The sequence below is a fragment of the Pteropus medius genome, unplaced genomic scaffold (assembly GCF_902729225.1).
Source record: "Pteropus medius unplaced genomic scaffold, Ma_sr-lr_union100, whole genome shotgun sequence".
Lineage (NCBI taxonomy): Eukaryota > Metazoa > Chordata > Mammalia > Chiroptera > Pteropodidae > Pteropus > Pteropus medius.
The window spans coordinates 394,766-411,909 of NW_024344372.1; the positions used below are offsets into that span (position 1 = coordinate 394,766).

The 17,144-nt window shown below is 38.6% G+C and overlaps 1 protein-coding gene and 1 pseudogene across 6 annotated transcripts in view; both read right to left on the minus strand.

Annotated features, from left to right (window-relative positions):
- The window catches only part of AFF2 (ALF transcription elongation factor 2), a 451,889-nt gene that overhangs the window by 60,273 nt on the left and 374,472 nt on the right, over positions 1-17,144 (minus strand). The window lies entirely within an intron of this gene.
- LOC120608689 (uncharacterized) lies at positions 2,477-2,595 on the minus strand (annotated as a pseudogene).

A 17,144-nucleotide genomic window follows, 5' to 3' on the forward strand; every position in this document is an offset into this window, starting at 1 on the left:
TCTCAGTGAGGCCTTCCTCAACCACCCTATTTAAAAATGCAACTCCAAAAAAATAATAGTAATAAAAAAATAAAAATGCAACTCCATCCCTTTTTAGCACTGTCTCCTGATTTCTCTCCATAGCACTTGTCAACTTCTAACATATTTTATCTTTATATATTTATGTCATTTATTATCTGTATCTACCCGATAGAATATAAACTCCAGTAGGGCACAGCTTCAGACTATTTTGTTTCTCATTGTATCTCTATCTCCTAGAACAGTGCCTGGCATCTAGTGGTTATCCCATAAACATTTGATGCATGAATGCATGAATAAATGTAAATAAATGTAAATAAATATAAAAGTGTGCATTTCGTGAATTAGGTAAGGTTGGCGGATTTAAAAACTGACAAAGGAAACTGCTAACAATAACAGGGATAAGAGTGCCTGTTTATTGAGCAACTACTCTGTGCCAGGGGCTAAGTACTTGACACAAGTTACCTTGATTATCTCACAATAATTCTCTGAACAGATAGGAACAGTGCTGAAACCAGGTGAACCCAACTGCAGAGAGGTAGTCTATGAGTTTGACATTGGGGGGTGGCAAGGAAGGCTCCTTAGAGTGTATGTAGCTGGATCCAGTTTCCCAGACCCTGAGGTTTGGGTCAGTTAAGCAAACTTGCTTAAAATTACACAGCTAATAATTGGAAGAGCTAGTAGTCAACTCTAGGTCAGTCTGAATCCAGAGCTCTTCCTAATATGCAGAATGGAACAACAAAGAGAGTGGTAGATGCCCACATGACTCATTCTTTCCAAACCCAAAGAAGAGCAGTTGCCTCTCAACAGGTTTCCGAGGAACCAAAAGCAATTCTCACTGGTTTCTAATCTGTACAATTCTTGGGAGATTAAGTGGTCTCGGGCCATACCCAATTTCAAACTATGGGTAACTTCAGTTCCCATATTAGTCACTCTTGGAAGCAAATCCGAAATGACAACAATCCATGTAGAGTTTTTGAGAGTTGGACCTGGATAATGTCTCATCCATCACTCTCACTCAACAGCAGAATAGACTGGGGCCCACAGAGGGGAGGGACATGCTGAGTTGGACACAGATTTGATGGGAAAGCGCTAGTCTCTTGGCTCCCAGTGGAGTCTATGACATGTTTGCCATATTGAGGCTGACAATGGCCTAAGTCATGTTTCCCCATATCAGCGATAGCAGCAGAAAGATAGAAATAAAGTCCCAATGACACAGATGGTTGGGTTTAAGGATGAACACACTGTGATCGCCACTCCTTTTCTTTTAGACTGGAACCTTCCCATAACGGTGCTCTGAGCCAGTCCTCCAGCACTCAGCTGGTCAAAAGACATTACTTCCTGATGCCTTTTTGAGGGAGGACCCCACCCCCACTCCAAGTGGGATACAATACTTGGAGCAGGATAGAAAACATGCATCTCAGCCTTCTTCTTACTAACAATCACAAGGGGAAACAAGATAATTTCCTTTTGTCTTTTTAAGTCACATTAGTAAATTTATTTCAACAACATCAGTCATTATAGATGATAAAATTTGTGCAAGACATGCAAATTAGGAGATACTAGCTTGGTGTGATTTGTGTTTATATGAAAACTAAGGTTACCGATTAATTGGATAAGTACTATTTATAACTATGCCACTCTGATAAATGGGTTATAATGGCTATTAAAACTTTCACATTTTTTCCTTTGTACTCTAAGAAGCAGAGATATTATTTAAAATATCGATGCACTGCAACAGGCAGATACTGTGAAATAACTCAGTGTTGAGAATGCAAATCACAAATATGGCTTGCATATGAATTCTTAAATGCCCACATTAGCACAATCACTTGTAAAATATATGCAGTTTTTGATGAAATGAATGAAACTCGCTACTAAGAGGCATTTGAGATTGCAAAAATATCACTCATCCCAAGTCCCTATATGAAGTCAGCAGCTACCAAAATAACACTGCCTTAGTGGCCATGGGACCAGGTGCACTGTGTTGTTTAAAACGCCATCAGTGACAGGTAAGTGATTAGAGAAATGATATATATTTATGCAGTTCCACTAGCCAGAGGCTTCAAAGAGTCCTTGCTTTATTTGTTATGTATGTACATTGTTTGGGACCAAGAAAATTGAAATTCAAAGGTTAGAAATAGCAAGTGCCTTGTGTGACACCAACCCCCACCAGGGCCTCCACTTTTGCTTTTGTTCCCCCTTTGCTCAGAGTTGTTGATGTGGTTCAAGGTGAAAGCTTTTCCAGATGACTTACAGGACACTCTCTAAAGTCTATTGCAGCCTGGGCCATGGTGAAGCCCGATATTTCATCCACTCCTTTGGCCAATATAGGATGAGAATAATCTCATGCTATTTTTTTTTTTTAGGCGAGGCAACCCTTGGTTGACCTCACAGATTGCAAGGACCTTGTCAGTTTACGATCCCTTATTTTTTTATTTTGTTTTTAATTTTTTTAAACCTACAGCATCTGGTCTTCCTAGGTGGTCTCCCATCCAAGTACTAACCAGGCCCAATCCTGCTTAGCTTCCGAGATCAGACGAGATCTGGCTTGTTCAGGGTAACATGGCCGTAGACTTAATCTCATGCTATTTTATGGCTTCTTATAGTTTATACATCATTTGGACAAAGAACATTCTCTTGTTCCTTGAAGTAACCTTGTGAGGGGGCTAGGGCAGAGATTATTATCTCCAGTTACTGATAAAGGAACTGATGCCCCTGAAGGAAACTAGACAAGTTCAAGGCCATGGAGTTAGTACACAGCAGTGTCAGGATGGCCTGGATCTGTCTGATACCTGGCTTCTGATGACACAGCTCTGCTCGAGACTATGATGCTACATAGCACCACCAGGCAGAGTGTGCTGACTTTTTGCCTCGAAGTGTTCCATGTAGTAGATGCCCACCCACTTTATGCACTTGGGTGATTCATGTTGTAGGGCCTGTCAGAAGCTGGCTGTGAGCCCTGGATGGGAACTTCGAGAATTCTTCTGGACTACTCATGAATCTGGGTTTCTTTCCATCTTTGGTTTTGTAGATGAGAAACACGGATAACACCTACTGGGCTCCGGTTCTGGGCTGGCCTCCAGCTAAGTGAAAACCAGTGAGCCATCTGCAGAGAGCATCCTTCGGGCACAGAACTTTAGGATAACTGTGGATTCTGCAAAACATGGAAGCAGACATTTCTGTCTGGTCTCAGAAAGGCTGCTTTAGATGGAGACAGATGACAAGGGTGCCCAGTGGAATCTGTTTTGCCTTTTGAAGAAAGTACGTCAGTGAATCACAAGTGATACAAAAATACCAAGACTTGTGCCTCAGCTACACTACAACCAAAGATAATTATGAAATGTCGAGTTTGCTAATGATATTAAAAGAGGCAGTATTACTTTTCCTTTGTTTGAAGAAATCAGATTGGGTACAGCAGAGACAGAATTTCATTTCATATGTCTTCATTAATGGAGTGCTGCTCTTTACGAGAAATGTTAAGTGAAGGGAGGCCAGAAACTACTTTTATTGCTCAGATGGAAATAAAGACCTGGGTAGATAGGCAGTGCATTAGCTTGTAATCAACAGTGAATCATAAAGATTCATGCTAAAAGACTTGCAATTGTAATCTAATTAGCTTTCTTACTGTTTAGAGGGATTAATTTAGAGCTAGCACAAGCAATGCAGAAAAGTACAGATCCAGGAGATCTGTCAGCTCTCATCTCCAGTGTGGGAGAAGGTGAAGATCAAATTCCAGTGTAGTAATGTCAAGGGTGTTCCAAGTAGAAAACTGTAAGGCGTGTGGCTCTGGCTATCAACTGACTCATCAAGTGGATGAAGAGCCTCGTGTCCTGGCAAGACCCTAGGTGGGGAACCAAAGCAACTCTGGGTCGGGTTTTCAATTACTACTGAATAACCTGTCTAAGCCTCGGTCTTCTCATTTGTAGAAAGAAAATAAAGCCTTGCAGAGGTGCTGAACTGATTAGAAGTGATGCATCTAGAATGTGTGGTGCCCAGCAGGCACTCAGCGTAGACAGTAATTATTGCTGTGATTGCTTTCACAGTGAAGGCTGGCTCTGCAGAGCCTGAAACAATGGACAAGGCAGGTCGTCGAATAGTATGAAATATTAAGCACGGCCTGCCTCTGCACGCCATCTTGCAATCTTGAAGTCTATATGGGCTCTCAAAAGCAAGCCCACTCTTTCATCTACTCTATTTCACGTTTAGTCATCTACCATTTGCAAAAATGTTTTTGAAAGATGTAAATGAAACATCCTGGGATGACTCCAAAATACATTACTGACAATTGATGTTGGGTGGCACCTTCCCATTCTGTGGCTAAATAAACCCAAGAAGCACTAATTGCTTTGAAGTTAATAAAGACTTTATTGGCTTCAAATAATTGGTGTTTGTTTGGCTGCTATGATTATAGTTATCATACTCTCTCTACATAATGTAAGCTGGCAGAAGTTTCTACCTTTTACAAGTTTTAAATCCCAATAGAATTGACAGAAAAAGCTATAACCACAAATTGGTTTGCAATTTTCCTCTTTCTTCTCAGCAAGTCCTGTATGGTTATATTATGAACCTTGTTTCACACAAACTGCTTGTGACTTTTATGGCCCTTTTGTGATCTAAATGGCTATCTCATAAGATATTCCATTGCAGCTTCTTTTTCAATTGCTTTTACTGTGAAATGCCCTTGTGGAGAGTTCTGGGGAACATTTCACACTCTTATGGTATTGATTTGCTAAACCTGATGATAGGTTTATATTTAAGATACAGTCTTGTATATGAACAGAGTGGGAAGCTTATGAAAAACAGAGCCAAAGCTTCCACTGAGGAGATGTTCGATACCATTCGTATGTTCTGGAATACAAGGAGAATCCCTAATCAGCTTTGCATTTGTCTCATAATTTCAGTGCATGGAAATGCCACCTGAAAAATGGCAATTTGGTCTACTTAGTCACTCTTTCCCCAATATTGTTATGTTCAAATGAAGTGCAATTTAACAGTGAATACATAAAAGCATTATAACAGCGTTTGTTCAGTCTACTAAAGTAGGGAGTTTGGCAGTGCTTTCGTTATAAACACTTTTCATGACCCTCTATGAAAGAAGTCAACATCTGGCTGTAATGTGGAATGCAAGGTATGTCTTTGCCTGTGATTGAACTGCTGTTTAGTGCTCGAAATAATAACTAAATACAAGAGACTATTTGTAGGCCCCTTATCTCTAGCCCAGCCTTTAGTTATCTTCCTTTTTGCATTATAGATGACAGTGCAATGAGAACGAGGTTAAGTTGCAATCCTGGTGAGATGAGTGTGAGGAAGTAAGAGAAAAAGGAAAGAGAAGAGAGGACTATGAGGAAATGGGTAAGAGAAAGGAAGGCAGGCATAGAGTAAAAAGGAAAGGAAAAAAACATAATAAAAGAGATAAAAAGGGAGAGAAGAAAGTAGAAAGGGTAGAATCATCTGAGGTAATAGAGTTATTTATTTAAATAGAAAAATTGTGATGCTTATTGGCCTGGCTGCAGTGAGATCTCTGCCAAGACATATTTCCTGCCTTGAACCATGCCTCAGCCATACTCCCTCTCTCTGAAGAATTCGCTAGCCATAGCATTAGTAGTTATTAATAAATATCTATTTTCAAGGTCCCCATTTCTCTTCCTTCTAGGATCTATTAGTTCTCTGGATAAATTGAAAAGTGTACGTCTCAAGCATCGTAAGAAAAAAAAATGCTAACATTACTCAAAGTGGCACTGAAAGGTAAACTAATGATTAAAATTCATTAAAAAGAAAACTCAAACACAATCACTGAGAAAACAAGGCCTTAGGTATCAGAGTTGAAGATACCTTAGAATAAAAGCCTTGATGTCACAAGGAAAATGTAGCTTATGAATTATCTAAGAAGAAACAGAGCAGTGAGGAGGGCATCAGATGAATGCTTTGTATACTTTATCTAAGAAGAAACAGAGCAGTGAGGAGGGCATCAGATGAATGCTTTGTATACTTTTCAATTAGAGTTTCAGGGAAGAATTCATAAGCTACATTTTCCTTGTGACATCAAGGCATTTATTCTAAGAGGTCACCCAAATAGATCAACCAATCAGCTTCTATTTGCACGACAAAAATCAATGAATATGGATTGAGGTGGTGTGCAAGGTTCAATTGCTGGGATGATGGCAAGGAGGTCATTGCAATTTGGCAATGCTTTGATGTGGGATTGCTGCGACCACCAGCAAGATGGACTCCACCGCATATCCTCTATAATTATGAGCTATAAATTCCCTTCTGTGTTTTCCATATGCTACGTCTTCATTTAGAAACCATGACATTCGTGTCTACTTCCATCTCAGCTCCGCAATAAAATTGATTTTCCCATACATCCTCCATGAGAGTGACTCCTATGAACTTTGACAACTTCCTTTTCTGCTTTGCATAAGAAAGGTGATCTGACTGGGTGGCTGGGGGTCTCCCTCCTGAATTATGCCATCATTTGGCCAGTGTCAGTAGTTGGGTGTTCATGCAAGCAGTGTGATGCAGAGTGGGAGAATTTCCTGTCACTCTTTTCATCTCAGAAGAGATTGAATAAACAGAATTATCAGGCTTTGATGTGGCTAGACTGCTTTTGGCAAAGAACCCCAACACATACTTCGTTATTTTCTTTTATGATACAGCAAGCTTAGAACTAAAATGAAACTTCCAGTACAGCCTTGATGCTTTCCAACCCCTGGAATTATTCTTTACATAATACATAGTACATGGGAATCAGCAGAGTCGTAAGAGAAAACGAAGAAAATATTAGAAATATCTGATCAGCTGAATTGTGGCTTGCTTTCGTGGCAATTGCTCTAAGAACCTGTATCCAGCAGGCTCAGCAGATGTTTATCCAGCACTTGCCATATGCCAGGGATTTTTATACACATTATAGGAGACATTATCCCACTTTAGAAATAAGAAACTAAGGCTGAGAAAAGTTAAGAAAATTGCCCTAAGTCACAAAGCTAGCCAGATCGCAAATCCTGGTCTTCTCACACCAGGCCCAGAGCTCTTGCCTCTAAATCCAGCTGGCAGGCTGTCCAACATATCGTAACAAACACTTGTATTTCTCCACTATGATGAGCATCATAACACACACTTGCATTTCTCCACTATTCCAAGTGCCGTACCCATATTAACTCATTTAATCTCTATCGCACCCTATGAAACAGGGTCTACCATTTATTCCATTTTACCAATGAGGAAAGGGAGGCAAAGAGAGGTAAGGCAATTTTCCCAAAGCTGCCTAGTGGGGAAGGGGCAGTGCTGGGACTTGAACTCAGACACTAGAGCCTGTGTTTTTCACTTCTCCAGACCGTGCCTCTTGTAATCCAGGTTCTTTGAAAGCCTTGCAGGGGACCTGGACTCATGACGACAGTGTCAGCAGCCAGCATTTCCTTCTGGAGTGACCTATTAGCATCCCTTGGTGTGTGTGTGACACTCTGTGGAAGTGTCATCCTAAAGGCTAAGCTTCACTATTACTATTTCTTGCATCCATTTATCTAAATAAATAGAAGTGTTTACTGTGTGCTACGTACTGATTCTTTATAAATTGATTAAAAAGTTCTAATTACGTTTCTAATTTTCTGCATATATAGAGATAATAACCTCATGTCCTTATGATGATATCTTTAAAATTTGGGATAAAACAAGTAGATATTTTTAAATGTATCCTTATGGCTGCTCACTGACAGGAAGCTACACATTAGCAGAAAGGATTCAGAAATTAGACAGGATTAGAGCTTTCTGAAGCCTTTTGAGCTCATGGAGTTTCCTCTTGCATTTGGTTCAGGAGGAAATTGAGGCAAACTGGACAGCTGCTCTTAAAAACAAATTTTAAATTAATTCGACCTAATATCACACAGATCTACTTTTCATCACTGTCCGTGGAATGGTTAGATTTGGATGTGTGTGCAAGTGTCTTGTTAGATGCACTTACTTATTGAGTAGAATTGACAGGGTTGTTGGCTGATATTCAACCTATGAAGAACTAGTAAAACCTGAGAGAACTGAAGAGCGAAAACATTGAGACTCAGCAAAAGTAGCATGAGCCCACATTATCTAAAGGTTGTTAGAACCAACAGGATTTGTGCGCGTGTGTGTGCACGTGCATGCATGAGAGGGGTGGTTGGCTTGATTTTGACATTTAAAAAATTATTCTGTATCGCACTTGAGTTGGCATCTATCTGAAAGTGGAAGCATCTGTGTATCTGAACTCTCCTGCCCTCCACAACTAAACTCTAATGACCCTGTGGGCGGGTGTTGGCGTCCTTATTTTGGCATCCTCCACAGTATCTAGCAGCGTATAGGCTTAACCCATTTCCATTCAAGTGCATCAAACCATACAGAATGCTTTCCTGGAAGAGGTACTAATTGTCCAAATTATATTCATTTTCATATCCGATAAAAATCAAGCATCGTTCATCTAGATGAAGGCATGAGATGCAGGTAAGAACCCTGAAATTAAACAGGTTCACATTCAGTGACAGAAAGTTGACATGTGCAAAAAGGACACATACACACACACACAAATACACGCACGCAATGAATTATTTTGCAAGTCTTATCATTCTCTTTTCATTAGCTGGTAGGTTTATTTACTATCTTTGGTCATTATGTCCCTGAAACAAATCAAAGTTCATACAGTCAATTTTATATTTTGAGTTCCCATAATTTCCCTTCCACTCTAAGAAGATTTGAGGCCCATCTATCAGCATAAAGGTGAAATTCAATTCATTTTTTATAGAAAAATCTAAAATCTGGTGGTCGTTCCTAATGTTATTATCTATGTCTATAGAACTGAAGCCTAAAATATATTTAGGCCCCATTTATCTGCTAGCAACTGTCAAAGTCTGAGCTGTGGCTTCATTTTGACATATTCTACTTTCTTAAAAAAAAAAAAAGACAAACAGCCCCAGAGAACTGCCCTTAACTTCCTTTTTTGGTAACAAATACACTCAAACAGTCTTCCCCCTTCTAAGGTTGAGATGCTCATCAGCTTCAAAAATATATAAGCTTTTGGTTGGAATTAGAAAGTGATTTGAGATCCTGTGAGACAGAATATTTGGTACACTGCGGACTCTCTGGCAGAGAATAAAACCCTTCTATGCAAAGACTGTATACATCCTATAAACCAAACAATCATGTGTTTTCTTTGGAGCTGAAGTATTTTTTGATTCCCTATGCTCAATTTCTGGGACTCCGTTCAACTCTGCTAATGCACACTGCGATTTTTAACACATGCCCATATTTTATCTATCACACATGCTTTATTTTACTTACTAGCGAGTCAGACATGGTTTGCTATGCTTTAGTTTCCAAATCTCAGCAAACAGTAGTAGAGTTTAATATTCATGCACTCAAACCATAAAGCTGACCTTAGAGGTAATATTGAGGGATAGGTTATTAGGGAAACCACCTTTTAACAAGGTGCTTTTGGTAATTCAGGAACTTAACCCCTTGTACCAGGCAGGTAAGGTACAAAAGTAAACCATTTTAATACCTAAATTTACAAAACCCAATAAATGCAATCTATAATTGTATCAAACTATAATTTTATCTATTACAGATGGGCCGTCGTGGTATAGATTTAATTTTGAGGCATAAAGGCCCCAGGGTTTTTCGTATATGAATGGCATTATTTGTTTTATTGTCTTAGAAATATCCAGGTACTTTATCAGGGAGTATGTGTAACAATGAGCACAGCAAGAACCAAAGGGCATTAATGCATGAAGAGTGCCAGCCAATTGCTATCTCTGGCTTCAAAATCTGTCAGTGAAATCTGGCAGAGTCATGTGCTTCCCATAATAGACTTGTTCCTCTGCCTGTGGCTTTTGGATACCCGCAAGTCAATGAGCTGTTTTTGAGTTTGAAGCACCAGAATATACCTTGGCAAAGAAAAAGCACTGCAATGAATAGTAAATGTCCTCTTCTCTTTGCTCGTGGGGAGGTAGTGAGTGAGGAGGGCTTCTTTATAGATGACTGAATTTGAGTGGCAGGCAGAAGGTTGGAGAACGGGAATGGTAAGTGGGAAATAATTTAGAATCAAATGTTGGTATTTTGCTGAGAACACCCTAATGACTGAGAAGAGAGCAGAGATATCTGAGTGTCCATTAATAAATAGCACCAAGGTATCTAAACCCTTTGGCAAAGTCATTCCAGTATCTGAAAAGACAAAGGGAGGGAGAAAAAAAGGTCCTTAGATATGGACTACTTTCCATTTTTTCTTCTTTTACCAGAGAATATAAGAGAGTAAGATGAAAGAGAGTCATTGAATTCCCCCAAACCAAAACTATATCCTACGAGGACCAAATGGTGCAGCATTTGAAATATTCTTTAGCCACAAATTAGCACTTCTTAAGAGTTTCATGTTTTTGAGCCATTGATTTTTGATAAATCCTGCTTGGCAAATGTGAGAACAGATGTAGGTGTGCCAGATGGTTTTTCCAGACTTTCTCAGGCCTAACTGCCAGATTTGGGGCCAACTAAAGCTGAGAAAATTAAAGAAATAATTTATTCTCTTTCTTCCGACTCTGGGGATGGTTTTCTCTGTGCCCACTAGTTCATGCACTGTGTGCCATGCCATCCATTTGGAAAAGAATCACTTGTTCAACTTCCAGGCCAAAAGAAATATACCCAGGGAAGGAAAACAGAAGATAGTTTCAAAAAATTCAAGTATGTTGGAAAGCAGAGAAAATACCAATGATCAGTTATCCAAGATTTTATGAGAAAATGCTTGATTCCTTTGAGCCAAACAGTGTTTACAGTTGCAGCAATGAAAATTCTAATTTTGTGCTCTAATGAACACAAAACGATCCATACTCAACCTTGGCAAAACTTATAATGGCTGTGTAATTGGAATGACTTTATCATATTAAAATATTTCATAAAATTATAGAAAACCACCAAGAAGTAAAAGCATGGATTGGAAAGCCTTGACTATGTGACACGATAGCCATACGACCCCCTGTTTTGTAAGTAGAATGAACAGTTTACAGAATTAAAGAACACCATTCATACTTAACACCAGTTTACCAATCCATAAGGTATTAGATGCTTTTGAGAAAGATCCACACAATAGAGTCATTTTGTCTAAGCATTAAACATATCAACTTATAAATTACTTTTGTTGCAGTATCTTTCAATATACTTAAAATGCTATTAAACTCCTCCACTGTATATTTGGAATGTAGAAAAGGGAAGACTTATTTTTCCTGGTGACACTCCCTAGTTAGAGTTAGCTAATGGTTGTCACCAACAGTGGAGGCTATGGGGAATCACAGTCTCCAGCACCATTGGAAGAGAAAGTCAAATCAGAGTAAACACGTAGATGTGGAGAGGACTTTGAGTACATCTTATTTCAGAAACTATTAAATAGACTTAAGGCCTGATTCCCAGTCCCATTTTCTTGGGGCTCTTGGAGGAACCATACTTCCTAATTTCAACTACAAAGCTACAGTAATCAAGACAGTGTGATACTGGAATAAGGACAGATATATAGATCGATGGAAGAGAAATGAGTCCAGAAATAAACCTTTATATTTATGATCAACTGATTTTTGACAAAGGTGTCAAGACAATTCAATAGGGAAAGAATAGTTTTTTTTTTTTCAACAAATGTTGCTGAGACAACCGGACTTCTACATGTAAAGAAAGAAGTTGGACCTCTACCTCACGCCATATATAAAATCAACTCAAAATGCAGCAAAGACTTAAAAATAAGATCTAAGACCTAAAACTCTTAGAAGAAATTATAGGTACAAACCTTCATGACTGTGGGTTAGATAATGGGTTCTCAGATATGATATCAAAAGCACAAGCAACAAAAGATAAAAATAGATAAATTGGATTTCATCAAAATTAGAAACTTTGTGCTTCAAAAGACATCAAGAAATTTTAAAGATGACCCACAGAAAAAGAGAACATTTTTGCAAATCACAGATATGATAAGAAACTTGTATCTAGAATATATAATTATTATAACTCAATAATAAGAAGACACGGGATCTGAATGGATATTTCTTCAAAGAAGATGTAAAATTATCCAATAAGTACATGTAAAGATGCTTAACATCACTAATCATCAGATAAATCCAAATCAAAACCATGAGATTCCACTTCACGCCCACGAGGATGGCAATAATCAAATAGACAGATAACAACAACTGCTGGTGATATTATCAAGAAATTGGAAGCCACTGCTGGTGAGAATGTAAATGGTGCATCATTGTAGTAAACAATCTGGCACGTTCTCAAAAGGCTAAACAGGCATTACCATACAATCCAGCAATTCTGCTCCTAGGTGATACCTTAACGGATTAAGAACATATGTTCACATGAAAACGTGTGCGCCGATGTTCACAGTGGCACTATTCACAATATCCAAAATGTGAACACAACCCAAATGTCCATCAATTGATGAAGAGATAAACACAATGTAGTCTAATCATACAATGGAATATTACTACCTCATAGAAAAGAATGAAGTACTGATGTACGCCACAATATAGATGAATCTTGAAGACATTATGCTAAGTGAAGGAAGACAGATACACCAGACCACATGTCATATTCCACTTAAAGGAAATGTCCAGAGTGGACAAATCGCTAGAGAAAGGAGGTGAGTGGCAATGGCTGGTTGGAGGGAAGAATGGAGTTAATGAGCACGGGGTTTCCTTTTGGGCTGATGGAAATGTTCTAAAATTGATTGTGGTGATTGTTGCACAAATCTGTGAATATACTAAAAGCTGCTGAATTGTACACTTTAGATCAGTAAATTTTATGGGATGTGAACTCTCTCTCAAAATAGCTATTTTAAATAACCATGTCATCATCTCAAAAACTCCATTTCTCTATGATGAAGAAAGTTTTAAGAGAGGGATAGACGTTACAGGGGATGCTGATCTAGATAATATGGGAATTCATATTTATCTAATTTATTTTACCATAACTCCAATTTTCCAGTTCACTTTACCTGCTTACAATGAGGCTGTGACTGCAAGGCTCTCTGCTTGGGACCATTGTCTAGCTGATTCAGACTATTGGCCTCTTCAGTGCCCTGCTTGGTAGGCTGGTGGTGAACCTTCCAGGTTATGCTCCAGTGGCTCCATATACCAACAATAAGTTCACTAAAGAAACTTTTGTCTCTGGCTCGGTAGGGTACTCTCAAATGAGAATTACTTTGCTTAATCCACAGATGAGTGGCATCACTAATGCAAACCCAGCTTTACTTATCTCCGTGTCTCAAAATAGGTTCTGATATTCAATAGATAAAGGACTTCTAGGTCAAATAAGTTTGAGAAACACTGCAATAAACTGTATTCCCTCTCTTAGAGATGCACAGTATACATTACAATATTAAGGGCTCAAAGTTCAACTTGGAAGAAAACTTTTTTAGCTAAGCATTTGCCATATATATTTGACCAATCTTCACCAAATACCTGCCCCGACACGTGCACGCTTGTTTTGTTTCCTGCATAACACTTACTAACATCTTTCAAAATACTATCCGCGGACCACCCTTTAGGAAAGGCTAATCTAGCCTATCGAATTGGCTGAAAAAATAGAGAGCCTTGACCTTTAAGCTTTTACTGAGTATGTCACCTTGCTTCGAAGACTTGTAATCTTAAAAAAATGAACGTGGATGCTTAACACTCAAACCCCTAGAATAGTGTTTCTCAATCTTTTCCACATCTTGGTTTACATAGGGAAGGATTGGAATAATATGGTTTGCAGTCAAGAGACTCTAAATCTCTTGGGCCTTGCCACCCCGAGGGTGATAAGAATCAGTGCATCTGCATTCCTTGTCATTTATGTCACTAAAAAGCTGTAAGAGAAGTTCTGCTCTCCATAATCTATAGCAAAACCACTCCAAATTAATTATTTTCATGTTGGATAATTAGTAGACAGATTGTCCAGGTGATTTATTTGGACACTTGATTTATTTGGACACTACCACAATGTTTTTCACATTATTGTGAGATTAAAGATGGTTTTGGTGAGGAAGTAGGAAGCGGGTAGACCAAAGAGGTGATTTAACAGCAAACTGCCAAATCCAGAAGCAGAACTGGATACTTTGAGAAATGAAACTGAGAAGATTACATCTAAGCACTTAGAATATTTTTCATCTTTATCGATATATAATTGGCATATGACATTGTATAAATTTAAGGTGTGTAACGTGATGAGTTGATATACTATACTGCAAAATGATTACCACAATAAGGTTAGTTAACACATCCATCACCTCACATAGTTACAGTTGTGTGTGTATGTATGTGTGTGTGGTGAGAACTTTTAAGATCTCTCTTAGCAACTTTTAAGTAAGTACACAATACAGCATTGTTGATTATAGTCACCATGCTATACATTAGATCCCCAGAATTTATTCATCTTAAAACTGGAAATTTATACCCTTTGACCACTGTCATCCATTTCTCTTACACCCCTCCCCTGGCAACTACCAATCTACTCTCTGTTTCCATGAGTTTAGTGTTTTTAGATTCCACATGTGAGATCATATAGTATTTAACTTTATATGTCTGTTTCACTTAACACAATGACTTCAAGTTTCATCCATGCTGTCATGAATGGCAGGATTTCCTTCTTTTTTATGGCTGAATAATATTCTGTGTGTGTGTATCACATTTTCTTTATCCTTTCACCCGTCGACAGAAACTTAGGGTGTTTCTATATCTTGGCTATTGTGAATAATGCTGCAGTGAACGTGGGGGTGCAGATTTCTCTCTGAGATAGTGATTTAATTTCCTTCAGATATATTCCTACAAGTTGAATCAATGGATCATATCATAGTTCTATTTTTAATTTTTTTTGAGAAATTTCTATACTGTTTTCCATAGCGGCTGCACCAATTTACATTCCCACCAATAGTGAGCACCTAGAAATTTTGAGCAACCAGATTTCCTGTGCAAATGGCACAGTGGAGAACTACTCATAGTATTCACCTTGTATGGTCCATCTGAATCATCAAAGGATTAGATCATGCCTAGCATTGTTTCTTGTTAAGGGTATTTACTTTCTTCTAATTCCTCGAAATTCATTCTTGCTACATGTGGTAGTTCCATTAACCAAATTAGTTTGATGAACCAGAGCAGTTCTTTCCCCAGGCCTGTCAAATATCAAAAGCAGAAATATAACTTCTTCTTTCAAACAGAGAGATTTTCTTTTTATTATTCATTTGCTGCATTATTCTTTTGGGGGGGCATTTGAGTATATGTATGATTTTTTGTAACAATAAAAACTATTTCAAGGATCAGATTTCAGAAGGCTTCACAATATGCTTTCACTTGAAAGACAAATCCAATTTGACATGAAGTTTCATTATGAAGAAACCGTTACATGTAATGGCACTGGTTATTGAAAATTGAAATGAAGTGAGAGGAAGCTAACACCAACATGTATGCAATTCTGCTTCCTTTGAATGACACAAAGAACTCAATATATCTAATCATCTTTGTTATGCCCACTGGGAGCTGAGCTCTGGTGATATTGCACAAGGTTGCTTCTTGATTGCTGGAAACCCAAGTATTAAGCCATATGCCACTTACGTCAGTAGTTAAAAAGCTTTGTGTGAGTGGTCCTGGGAATTATTTTACTTTCCCTCTCTCGGTTAAAGTAAATAATAGTAATAATCTGGGCACAAAATTCATAAAAGAAGGGTACCAACCAGTCAGCATAGACCGACATCTTGGCTTTTACACTTCATGTGTGAATTATTCCAAACCTAAAAGGAGGCATTATGCACATCATATCTGATCAAGTTTTCTCGTGCTCCAATGAGTGGACTAAGCAGAGAGACTTTTAACAGAAACAGAGCAGGGAAATCTTATCTCACCTTCCCATTCTAAGTTTTGCTTGAGAAGCTTGAGGGCTAAGTTGCACTATATGCTTTGATGAGCATCCCCTCTGCTGTTTCCCTTTCTTGTTCACAAAACAATCCTTTCTGGCTCCTCCCTGCCTCTACCCCAACTCTCCTGTCTTCACAAATTAAATCAAATTTTGAGTCCCTTTCCTCCAGCCTCCAGAGTCAATGTCACCCTAATGTTACCAGAGCCCCCTGATGGCTGGCTTCTCTTTAGTTTCTTCTTTCTCTTCCTCTCTCCCAGAGGCGCCATATATTCTGTCTATGATATCCTCAGTTTCTACTTGGTGGAGTTTGAGAGCTGGGTACATTTGTGAATTTGGGTCTCCCCGTTAGTTGTGCAGCACTGTTTTGTCAAGATAATTCCGGATTCTTTTAATAATTAAAAAGTCACAAGCAGGAAATGACTGATGCGTGAGCCATGCCTACGAAGGTACTGTGAGAGTTGCACTACTTAGTATCATCATCCTGTTTTCTTTCACCCTGCCCTCCATAATTCTGTCCTCTCATCCATCCAGGATCTTCAAGGTCCTAGATCATTGTGCAAAATAGTTTTATGATAAGCGTTTGAAACAAAAACTACAGTGAGTCCTGCCACTACTAGTAAAATATCCAACGTGCATGCTCAAAGCTACAATTCAATTACTGACCTGTTAGCCAATAAGTCCTCAAAACAATTCAAAGTAAATATCCATAATACATCTAGTTATTCTACCCCGCCTGAAAGATTGCTAATGAACCTGTTGCCTGAATGAATAGAAAAATTGGGAAGTCGAACAGTGCCAGCCTGGATGACATGCCACTGACACTAGGAATCAGTTCATCCTGTGTGCAAAGTTTCCTCTTGAGTATGTTCCTCATCCAGCGGTGATTTTCCAATAAAATCAGACTCGATTATTGCAAACATAAGAGCAGTCCCCGAGGGAGGAGATCAGGCAATTCAATTCTAGGAAATGCTGCATGAGGCAAAATTAACCTTGTAGCAGTGTTATTTCCCGAAACATGGTCTTTGTTTTTTAGTTGTGCTCATATGCATCAACATAAAGTGAACGATTTTTAAAAACCTCATCACTGAGATGTGACCAAAGGATTTAATTACTTACACATTCACGAAATAACATGGAATGAAAGAAAGCTTGTTTAGTTTTAACACTCCACAGAGATACTGCCTAAACCCTTGTAGCTAGAAATTATCTGTGACTGTGCGTGTCAAGCTTTGCTTAAG